We start from the raw sequence: 12,379 nt of genomic DNA, 5'->3' as shown, positions 1-12,379 counted from the left end.
AAATATGTAGAAAGATTACTTGGAAAGAAAACAAACAAAAGAAACAGGTGATGAGTACATGGAGCTTGAGGACGGTGAAGACTCAAGGACTGCAAACGAGGACAATGTGCAACAACGTCAACCAATTGAGGAGCCTCAACCTATTCCCCGAAGATCTACAAGAGCAAGTAGACCTCCAGAAATGTTTGTTCCTTCCTTCAACCATATCTTGATCTCAGATTCTGGAGAGCCAGAATCATATGAAGAAGCTATGCAACATGAATCCAAAGAAGAATGGACGAAGAGCATGCAAGTGGAGATGGACTCACTACATCACAACCAAACATGGGAATTGGTTGAGTTGCCTAAAGGTAAGTGGGCACTTCAAAACAAATGGGTGTACAAGGTGAAGGAAGAAGAAGGTAGGAAGAAAAAGTACAAGTCTAAGCTTGTGGTAAAAGGTTTTTCTCAAAAGAAAGGTATTGACTTCAATGAAATATTTTCTCCTGTTGTAAAAATAAAATCAATTAGGCTTGTCTTAAGCCTTGTGGCTGCTCATGATCTAAATCTCGAGCAAATGGATGTAAATACGACATTCCCTCACGGTGACTTAGAGGAGGATATCTACATGCTTCAACCAAAGGGTTATGAAGTAAAAGGTAAGGAGAAAATGGTTTGCAGATTAAATAAGAGCTTGTATGGTTTAAAGCAAACATCAAGACAATGGTACTTGAAGTTTAAGCGATGGATGTTGGATCATGGATTCACAAGATGCAAGTCGGATCACTGCGTCTACACGAAGAATTTGGGAGATGGGAAATTCATCATCCTAATGTTGTATGTTGATGACATGTTGATTGCAAGTGCTAACATGCAGGACATCAAAGACCTAAAAGAGGAGCTGTCTAAATCTTTTTCAATGAAATATTTAGGTGCTGCAAAGAGGATACTTGGTATGAAAATATCAAGGGATAGGACGAAGAAGACAATAAAGCTATCTCAAGAAGATTACATCAAGAAGGTACTAGAAAGGTTTGCAATGCAAAATGCAAAACCAGTTTCTATACCTTTGGCTGGTCACTTTAAACTAACGAAGGATATGTGTCCAAAGACACAAGAGGAGATAGCCTATATGTCTAAAGTTCCATATGCTACAGCAATAGGTTCTCTAATGTATGCTATGGTCTGGACAAGGCCAGGCATTGCACATGCAATGCGAGTTGTGAGTAGGTTCATGGACAACCCAGGTAAAGAGCATTGGCAAGCTGTGAAGTGGATACTTAGGTATCTAAAAGGTACAACAACAAATGCTGTGTATTTTGGAGGAACTGATATTTTTCTAGAAGGGTATGCTGATGCAGATATGGCAGGTGACAAAGATACTCGAAGGAGCACTATTGGATATGTGTTCACGGTTGGAGGCACAGTATTAAGCTGGGCTTCAAAGCTGCAGAAAGTGGTCTCACTTTCTACCACGGAAGCAGAGTATGTAGCGATGACGGAGGCAAGCAAAGAAATTATGTGACTTCACAGATTCTTAGAAGATCTTGGATTCAACCAAGACAATTGTGTCTTGTACAGTGATAGCCAAAGTGCTATCCATCTTGCGAAGAACTCAGCCTTTCATTCAAGGACAAAGCACATTGAGGTGAGATATCACTTCATACGCACTCTTTTGGAAGAGGGACAGCTAAAGCTAGGAAAGGTGCATACAAGTGAAAATCCTGCAGACATGTTTACAAAGGTGGTCAACAAGAAGAAGTTGAGCTTTTGCTCATCCTCAATCGGCATTCAAGGATAAGAATCCAGGATGGAAAGCAGTCATAGGTTTGGTTTTGAGATCAGTCTCCAAGTGGGAGATTGTTAAGTATGGAGCCTGATTTACCTTGTAATCTTCTATGGTAAAAGGGCACATTTGTAAGGCCCCCATTATGAGGAGAAGCCATCGTGCGTGAAGGAAAATCACTCAACGGAAACCAAAATTTTCACGGCCAAGAATCAGGGACAACTTTAGGGACCTCGGCTTTGTATTATGATAAAGGAGGGGCTCACTCTTGGATGCATTGTACAAATTCAACAAAGGAGGGGACCACTAAAAGACTTTTGCAGGCATAAAAAACAGGCTTTTTGGTGAGATTTTTGGTACCCATCTCCACTCCAAATTTGGAGCGGTGGTCAAAAAAGAAACTGTGGAACAAAAGCTGAATAATCACCTCAAAAAATTTGGTGATTTTTGGAGGAACCACCAGTGAGCTATGATTTTTTGAGTGGACCCCAGTCTTTTGCCCACTTTTCTCACAAGTAGCCCATAGTCTTCTCTCACCTCTTTTCACACTTCTACACACACACACACACACACACACACACACACACACACACACACATTCCTCTCAATCCCTCACTCAAACCTGCACCTTTCATGGTTACTTCATCTTCTTCACCATTTCCATCTCTCCTTACTCCATAGCTCAAAAGATTATCATCTCTACACACATATAGCTCAATTTCTCTCTCTAGAATCAAATTCATATTACCATAACCTCTTCATCCTTTCATAAAAGAGAAAAAATCAGCAAATAACCAATCTCAAGCCCTGCAAAAGGAGGAGTTTGATCATGGAAAATTCAACTTCCCCATGGTCACAAGAACTACACCGACAAAGTTCTACAACCGCTTCATTCACTGGAGGAGAAGGTGGAAAATTTCATTTACATCTTGTGGTTTCCACCAAATTGTGTATATTCTCATTCTTCTCTTACTTTTTATCATTGTATAAATCATATAATGTACCTTGAGTGCATATGCCATGTAATTTTACCCCATCCTACTAACTTCAAACTACTAACACTAACTGCTAACCTTTTTTTGTAAATTGCACCCACTCTACTCTACCGTGGAGTAAGCAACCTCACACAAAAAATCACTCACCTCTCTAGAATCTTCTCTATTTCACCTCAATAATTCTCTCCTCTTGAGCCCACATCCATGTGACTCAAGAGACAAGAGAGCCCCACTCTCATAAGAACATATAAAAAATTTCATAAACATGATTTTCTATGAAAATGTTGATTAGGTATAATCCTAATTAGGGCTCTCCTCACCTATAAATAGAGCCCTTCTCCCTTTGTAAATGGCAAGTATCCCTACACTATTGCTCACTACTTTGAGCGTGCCATTCACCATCTTAGTTTTAGGGAGTGAGAGTGAGCTCTCTATGCACCATTACATGTGGTGTATAGGAAAGCTTCTTTGAGCTAGTTGTAACATTGCAAGGGAGTGAGTGATTCATAACTTCCAATCAAAGTTGTACCTACTCTTGTGCATCAATTTAATCATTAAGTTGGGTGCAAATCGCGGGTCAAAACTCTCTTGAGTCTCTCCAATTTACGCTTGGCAACCTCATCTCGTTTGGTTTAAGGTGACGCGTTTTCATTTTGAGATTCTTTTGTAGTATCTGCTTGTATGTGACTCAAGAGCTCTTGTGTTTGTTTTTGTTGCTTGGGAAAACATTATAAGAGGGTTGTATGGTGAGAGGTCTCCCATAACCCTAAGATAATGTGTAGTTTGCAACATCATCAAACTTAATCGTGTCTCTTAACTCTCCTCCAAGCTGTTCATACACCCACGTCAATCATTAAAATTGAAGCTAAATTCTTGCACAAAGATCTCTCTCTTTCTTGTGTGTTTGGTGTGTGTATTTATAGCATTTAAATTAGTGATAGTGTACCCTTCCTTCTTGCTTGTATTGCTAAGGGATTCTCCTCTTTTGCGTCCTAGTTCGCTCTCTAACTAGGTGGTGCCCCTATCTTGTTTGGGTTTGGCTGTGGGTTGGTTGTTGTGTTGTGCTTGTGGTTGCCCCCAGCCCCAATTGAGCAGCACGGGAGCCTTGAGGGGTGTTTAGAGGTCGCCTCTCTTGTTGCCCGCCCCGGACCGCCTCAGTGCTTAAAAGTGGTTAAAAGTGCTTTCAAGTGCTAAAAAATGCTTGAATATTTAGCACTTGCAAACACTTCTAACCACCTGCAAGCACTTCCAAGCACTTTTAAACACCTACAATTTCCTGTAAGTGCTAAAAAGTGTCTAACTTTTATGTACTTGTTGCAAGCACTTTGAACCATTTGCAGGCACATTAAAGCACTTTGAAGCACTTTCAACCACTCGCAAACTCTTGCAAGTGCTTGAAGGTGCTTCAAAGTGGTTAAAATTGCTTTAAAAGTGCTTAAAAATGCTTTTTCCAATCACTTCAGAGCACTTTTAACCACTTTTAAGACCATGCAAGCACTTGCAAGAGTTTGCAGGTGGTTGAAAGTGCTTCAAAGTGATAAAAAGAGCTTCCAAGTGCTAGCAAGTGCCTTTCAAAGTGCTGCAAGTTGACAGTTAGAGCACCTGTAAGCACTTCCAAGCACTTTCAAACACCTACAAATGCCTTCAAATGCTAAAAAGTGCCTATCATTTATGCACTTGCAAGCACTTTGAACAACTTTGTAGGCACATTAAAGCACTTTGAAGCATTTTCAACCACTTGCAAAGTCCTTCAAGTGCTTGAAGGTGCTTCAAAGTGGTTAAAATTGCTTCAAAATGCTTTGAAAGTGCTTAAAGAGGTGCTTCAAAGTGCTAAAAAGAGTTTCCAAGTGCTAGCAAGTTCCTTTCAAACTGCTGCAAGTGGACAGATAGAGCACTTGCAAGTGTCTACATGTACTTGAATGTTCCAGTAAGTGCTCCAAGGTGCTTTCAAGTGCCTTCTTCTAGGGCCTGCATGTCCCCCATCATGGTTGGTTGTGCAATTATCTTCCTTTGTTTTACATTTTGTACAGAAACTATACAAGAAATGGACAGGGAGCTTGGTGAGTTCAGAAGGTAGGCCTCCTTCATGAAGGGGTCAAACAAGTTTATGAAAAGAGAGGACAGGGCCCTTCTAGTGCCCACTCCACGTTCCAATTCTACATTTAGTGTGGATACTAATTTTGTGTGTGGAAATTGTATGGTCTGTGGTCAAGAACGTCTGTCGTGAAAATATGTGGCCGGTGTCTTTCAGCTGTCATGTGCCCACGGATACATCCATTCTACTTTTTAGTGGTCAGTGAAACTTATGCTAATCTATTGTGGAGACTAATTGTGTGTGTTGGTTTAGCTAAGCCAGTGGCTGAGAAAGAAGCTTCCACATCATCCATGCGCGATGTGGACGAGGTCTTTGACCTTGAAGTACAAGAACTTTGAGGGTGGGAAGATGTTGAGGGTGGTGACGGAGACATTCTGAAGGAGACAACTCTGTCCACAAGCAACCAAGATAATGTCAGTTTTGTATATCTGTCTCCTCCCATGTCTAAATCATTGTCACTGTGTTCATTGTGGTCCTGATGCCTGAAGGAGGACAGTGTAGCTGAGGTAGAGGATCCTGACATGGAATCAACCCTACAATTTGTAGCGGTGGAGATGCGGAAAAAGAGAGGTGGAGGAGGAGCTGTCCTAGGACCCAAAAAGAGCACTGGCATACTCCCCCCAGAAACTAGAGCATGCAAGAAGCTTTAGCTTCTTGCAGCTTTGTATCTTTTTTCTTCATGCTATCTTTTTTAGATTGCAGCTTTGTATCTTTTTTCCCGAAAATATAAATATAAGTATTATCTCTTAGATTCCGTCCATTTGTGCTCTAGAGTTAAAATTCCTGTTGTTGGCTCAAAAACCCCCCACCGATAAGGTAGAGCACATCGATCGCCAGCTTTCTTGCTACAAGCCAATGTCTTGCTTCCCAGTCCATAGAGATTTGGTAGTAATTGTAGACTTCAACAATGTGCTTGCTTGTGTGCATGATAAGCGCAAAGGATTGGAACCCCCAAAATTAAACACGGTGTACTTTGACAAAGTTAAGGGGGAGGATAAAGTCACCTACTATGTCTGAAATGATGCAAAATTATTCTTGCTTGGACTGAGTCCGATAGCAGAGAGTTTTTTGTGGTCGTCATGCGTCTGCCACAATCTTGAGAAGTGTATGGACAAGTGCCTATCTCAGGCCAAGCCTTGTTTGAGTGGGTGGCTGGCACAGAACTGTTGTCATCTTAGCAGTTGGGAATATGGAAACCCCCCAAATCAAATGTTTTTTTTTAAAATTAGGAACTTTTTGGTACCTCTTTCCTAAGTTCAGTAAGTCTAACACTTTACTGTTGGACGATTCCCTTTATAAGATGTACTTCAATGATCCCAGTAACTTTTTCATTGTGCCTGCGATAGAAACAAAAAATCAGAGGCAGTTGGAAAATTTCATCAAGGAGGATGTTGCCTCATTTATAATGCAGTGGGCTAAGAAAAGTACGGGCAGAACAAAAAATTCTTGCACCAAGACTGCCACCTCCAGCAACCAAGTAGAAGCGGCCACCTCGATAAAAATGGCCAGAGTAGTCTTCTAACTAACTGACTTTACTCCTTGAAAAAGCTAACTCCCTGAAAATCTGATTGTTCTTGTATCTAAGCCTGAATATACTATGAATAATTGCAAGTCAATTGTTTCTGATGCTGTCAATTGGATTGGGTGTTAAGTGTTGGTTAAGTGGTCAAGTGGTTCAAAGTGTTGTCCAAGTGGTACAAAGTGCTTAAAAGTGCTGGTCAGGTGGTCCAAAGTGGTCCAAAGAGTTGTTCAAGTAGTTCAGGTGATTGTTAAGTGGTGGTCAACTAGTACAAAGTGTTGTCCAAGTGGTTCAGGAGGTTGGTCAAGTGGTCAAGTGGTTCAAAGTGCTTGTCAACACAAGTCATTCAGAGTGCTTGTCAAGTGGTATAAAGTACTGGCCAAGTGGTTTAGGGGGTTGGTCAGGTGGTTCAAGGGGCTTGTCAAGTGGTATAAAGTGCTTAAAAGTGTTGGTCAGGTGGTCCTAAGTGGTCCAAAGATTTGGTCAAGTGGTTCAGGGGGCTGGTAAATGGTGGTCAAGTGGAACAAAGTGATGTCCAAGTGGTTCAGGGGGTTGGTCAAGTGGTTCAAAGTGCTGGTCGGGTGGTTCAAAGTGCTTCACAAGTGGTATAAAGTGCTGGCCAAGTGGTTCAGGGGGTGGTCAAGTGGTTCATAGTGCTTGTCAAGTAGTATAAAGTGCTTAAAAGTGTTGTTCAAGTGGTCCAAAGTGCTAATCAGGTGGTCCTAAGTGGTCCAAAGAGTTGGTCAAGTGGTTTAGGTGTTGGTAAAGTGCTCAAAAGTGCTTTTAAGTGTTTCAAGGGGCTGATAAAGTGATGATCAATTGTCAAGTGTTCCGAAGTGCTTTCAAGTGTTTTAGAAGATGTCTTTTATCACTCTACTGTGAAAAGCACTAGCTAGCAGGGGTGATTAGCTATAATTTTAGAGGGAAGTAGTCAGGTGATCCCCCCCCCCCCCCAGCTTTGATGTAATCCTTCCTAACTCTCTTTAATATAATTCATTGCCTCATTTTTATTATTAGTTTTTTTTTTAAGTGCTGGCCAAGTCCTCAACTCAAATCTACAGAGATAAATCTTATAAGTTCTCCTCTGGGGGCATGTTGTTTTAGATTTTCTCGAATATGTCATTTGACATATCATATACATTATGCTCACCTTCCCTCGGGGACATGGAAAACCTAATGCATCGCACTAAATGGGAGTAGATTAGAGCATTGGGCTTGTCAGGACAATGGTAGGACCAGTCCGGGCCAAGGGTCAGGACGGACATGCAGTCAAGGGGGTCCCTATATTTAGAAGGCCAAGGGCCTATATAGGGCATGGCTGGGTAGTGATGAGCATGTTCAGTTCCCCTGCCCTTTCACTGGTATCAGAGCTAAGGGAGGGGAAGGCCATGGAGGAGGGAAGAAGAAGGGGCTTGCTTCTTGCATGGCTTATTGCATGCTCTCTCTCTCTCTCTCTCTCTCTCTCTCTCTCTCTCTCTCTCTCTCTCTCTCTCTCTCTCTCTCTCTCTCTCTCTGTATGACCAAAAAGGGTTTGAAAGATGTTTCCATTGTCAAAGAAGATAAGTATAAACACTACTTATGGCTGAAAATCAGCCCACCAAATGGTCAAGTCATGTTTGTGGCCGGTTGCTACATTCCTCACTATGACTCCAACTTTTATGCTTGCTTGAATATGGATAGAGATCAGCCCTTTGTTGAACTAGAGGAAGACATTGCTCATTACAAGGATCAAGGTGAAGTCATTGTTTTTGGAGACATGAATGCTCGCACAAATATGTTACAACACGACACACAACAAGTAGACATGCCGCATGTCTCAAGAAGAATGGATGACTCATACATGTATAATCGAAGTTCTAATTATGCAAAAGAAGTGGATCACTATGGAAAGTCACTTCTATATATGTGCAATAGTACCGGAATGCTCATTGCAAATGGTGTATCTCTATGGCAAGGCACCAATGACTTTACATATAGAAAGCACAACGGTGCTAGCGTGATCTATATGTTGTTCTCGGAAGCCACTCTAGAATACATACAAAGCTTTACACTTGGTGAATGGAATCCGGAATTGGATCATAGGATGTTATGTATTGACCTCAAGTGTGGTAAACGGCCCGAGCATGTAGCCTCCAATCATGATGTGAATCATTTGTACCTACGTCTAGACTTCAAACGAGCACTTATATATGCTGATATGGTGGACCAAATGTTAAGCATGATAGAGCATCAAGAGAGCCCAACATTAGAATGCAAGTGGAAAGTTTTCAAAGAAGTAATTTTCTCTTGTGCGAAGGAATGCTTTTCGGTGAAACACATGTCTTGCAAAAGGTCTAAGAAGGGTAGCACCAAGAAGAAATGGTTTGACATGGAATGTAGTCAAGCCCGAAAACACTTGCTAAGATTGGATGTAATCAAAGACAAGGAAGTTTACTTGGAATGTTCACACACATAGAAAGCACTTGTTCAAAAGAAGAGGAGAAGGTGGGAAGTCGAAAAACAACTTCTTTTAGCACAAGAGAAAGCACATGCATGTGGCAAGTTTTGGCAAAATCTAAAAGGCAAGCGCGTTGAGAGCTTTGGTGACTTGACTCTTGAGGATATGTATATGCATTGTAAGAACCTCTATGAGCAACCCAATGTTGATAAGATGGAGTGTTGTAGCTCCCTTCCGTTTATGTCTCCCTTCTTTACCATTGAAGATGTATGCCGCGCACTTGAGAAACTTGCTACTCGCAAGGCAGGTGACCTTCAAGGTGTCAAGGCTGAAGAAAACACGATATTGGATATGCGATATGTTTAACCTTGCACTTCAGTATGGCATGCCTCATGATTGGAGTGCAAATTGGATCAAACCTTTGCACAAAGGAGGAGATGTAAACAATGTGAACAACTATCGCACTATAATGGTTGGTTCTTTAATGGCAAAGTTATTTGGATGTATCATGGAGATGAAGATAAGTGAATGGGCTGAAAAGAATGGAAAACGTGCACTTGGCCAAGCAGGTTTTCGAAAGCATCATAGCACTATTGATCACCTTGTCACTCTTCGAGTTCTTATGGAAGCGTCTCGATTGAAAGGAAAAAAGTTGTATTGTTGCTTTGTGGATTTCAAGAAAGCTTTTGACATGGTACCGCGAGGAAATCTTTGGAGATGTATGCAAAGCCTTCAAGTGCCGAGAGAATTTATGCATGCAGTCTTTCGCATCTACCAAAAAGTGATATGTCGATTACGTATCGGAGATGGAATTTCAGAATTTTTTGCAAGCACTATTGGTGTCAAACAAGGATGCCCACTTTCCCCAACCCTCTTTGGGTTACTCATTGATGAATTGGAATGCATGGTTCTTGACTTTATGCAGCAAGAAGGCATAGAAGAGGTTAAGATTGGAAATGCGGTGATCATGCTTTTGCTTTATGCCGATGATGTAGTGCTCTTGGCACATACCTTAGAAGATGCACAAAAGCTTATGAGTGTCTTGGAACGCTTTTGCCTACATAGCGGGCTGATCGTGAATGGATCCAAAACCAAGGTTATGCTTGTAAAGACCCTCAATGATGAAAATCCATGCATTGTATATAACAATGAGAAACTTGAAGTGGTAGATCACTTCAAGTACCTTGACCTTGAGGTTCCATCCAATCATAAATGGAAGGATTGTGCAATGCGTCGCTTGGAAGCCGGAAAGAGGGCCTATTATGCATTTGAGAACATGTGCAATGCAGGAGAGATCAAGTGGTGGGCTCTCAAAAAGTACCTCTTTGACACATTGGTGACACCGATGCTTCTTTATGGAGTGGAGGTGTGGGGTGGAAGCATCGGGAAGTCTACTTGGAAAGAGTTTGAGAATGTCCAAAAGCGTTTTCTCACCAACTTTCTCCAAGTCAAGACACAAACACCCTACATGCTCTTACTTCTTGAGTCCGGATTGATTCCCATTGAGGTCTTGGGCATGCAAAGGGTTGTGGAGTACATGCGTAAGACACAACGTAGCCCTTTGCATCGACTTCCTAGAATCGCATATGAAGCAAGTCAAATGGTTCAAAAGACATGCAAGAGCAAAATACTAAGTTTGGGGTGGATGCTTGATATCAAGAAATGGTTTGAAAGATGGGATGCATGTCACTTGGTCAAGGATGTGTCGATCGACTCCCAAGTTAATGAGGCCTTCTTACAACGCCAATGTATCACGGCTTGGGAGAAATCCGGAGGTTCTCGCTTCAGCCATTACACCACACACGTTGCCCCAAACTACAAATCTCTCTTCTTGTCGGAACGAGGTAACCGAACCCATTCCTACATCCTTGAGCCCATCCCGTTGAGTGCGATCCGCACCATTGCCTCCATTCGTCTTATCTCCCATTGTCTACGCTGCGAGACAGGACATTGGGGCACTGGCGAGGAGTGTCATCGACTTTGCACCTTATGCCCTCGTCAAGTGCGAGAGAGTGAGTACCACACACTACTTGAGTGCTCAGCTTTTGACCACATTAGGTCCTCTTTTCCCCATATATTCAGCCATGATCTCTCCCTACATACCGTCCTCTCCCAACCATGATGTGGAATCTCTATTGCGACGCTCATTTCAGCCATTTTTGAGCATCGAGAGTCACTTATGAACTCCACTCACACCACGTGACATGTTCATTTGGTCCCATAGGTCATATTTGACCTCCCAGGATGATAATAGAACTATCTATCTATCTCTCTCTCTCTCTCTCTCTCTCTCTCTCTATCTGCTTCGAGCTAGGCTACCATGGCATGGGCAAGGTCCCTAGGGGCTGCATCGAACAGCATGGTGGGCTCCAACCAATCGCGAGAAGGGTCGTTTGCACACACATGGCAGGGTGTCGATCTGCACAAAATCCTACATGGTTGGGTTCAATGGGAGAACCTCCTCATGGGGAAAACATCCCGTTGCAGCGTCGTCAGTAGACGAAGTCAGGATGGCGCGTTCTCTCCCTCTGTTTTTTCTTGCACAAGCGGCCGCTGCCATCGTGAATTCGCTACCAAAGGTTTTATTTGGTTGACCTTCACACTTGGCCCTTGTCCAAGGACTTAAGTGATCAAGAGGCCATTCACCCACAGCAAAGCGAAGCCTAACGGTTTTCGAGCTGGTTAGGATCAGGGGCTACAGATTGCACGAGCATCCCTTTAGCAAATTTTCTGGTTCTTCGGACATCATTACCATGGATTCGACACACCGGCCGCAATTTCGACAAGGCATCAACTTGTCGAAGCATGCAAGGCGAGCAACATGATATCTACAACACTCAATTGGACAAGAAGGAATTAGCATCATGTCAACGGCAAGCAACAATCAACATAGCATTCAAGGCCTGTAAGATGACATGAAAAGAAACACACTTTCAAGCTTATGGAACGCAATCGATGAGTATTTGGAAAGAGTGTTGCCTTTCAAACGCACCACTATGTGGAGTGGAGCTCTCAAGGAGGGCGGTACTTGAAGCAAAGTGCAAATTCCAAATTTCCGCTCAAGGAGATATCCAAATTTTTGAGTTTTCGTTGGTTGTCGAAGTGGGTTTCGGCATGCGCAGCTTGGCAGAGATGATTAGGCGACATGCGAGATGTTTCTCACAAAGGGGATAAAAACAATGAGGATATGCTTGCCGCGTACATGGATGAGCGTACACGGACGAACGCCATGCTCATCAGAGTTAGTTTTTTTGTAATTCCAAGGATTTTCTTAATCTCTGTGAAATTTTACTTTGCAAACTTATACGGATAGCATTTCAAAGATTGATTTTTGATGCAATGGCAAGGTCTGTTGCCAGTTTGGCTTATGCATGCAAAGTTGCTTTGCACGGTTGGATCGCTGATCGGCATGGCCAATTTCAAGGCAACTGGCAAGAGCCCGGAGTTGGGGCTTGCGGAGAAGCAAGGCTTCTCTACCTATACATAGTTTAACCACATTATGTGGTGATGCAGACACTAATGCTAGAGGTGGCGATTGTCACAAAATGGCAATCAAACCTAGCAGGTA

The 12,379-nt window shown here is 42.5% G+C and overlaps 1 pseudogene; it reads left to right on the top strand.

Annotated features, from left to right (window-relative positions):
* Nucleotides 1-11,170: 11,170 nt before the first annotated feature.
* Nucleotides 11,171-11,730, top strand: LOC147427297 (uncharacterized; annotated as a pseudogene).
* The last annotated feature ends 649 nt before the right edge of the window (nucleotides 11,731-12,379 follow it).

Source organism: Adiantum capillus-veneris, chromosome 24 (assembly GCF_014529385.1).
Source record: "Adiantum capillus-veneris isolate H3 chromosome 24, ASM1452938v2, whole genome shotgun sequence".
NCBI classification, from domain to species: Eukaryota; Viridiplantae; Streptophyta; class Polypodiopsida; order Polypodiales; family Pteridaceae; genus Adiantum; species Adiantum capillus-veneris.
This window is presented reverse-complemented; position numbering and strand designations above follow the sequence as displayed.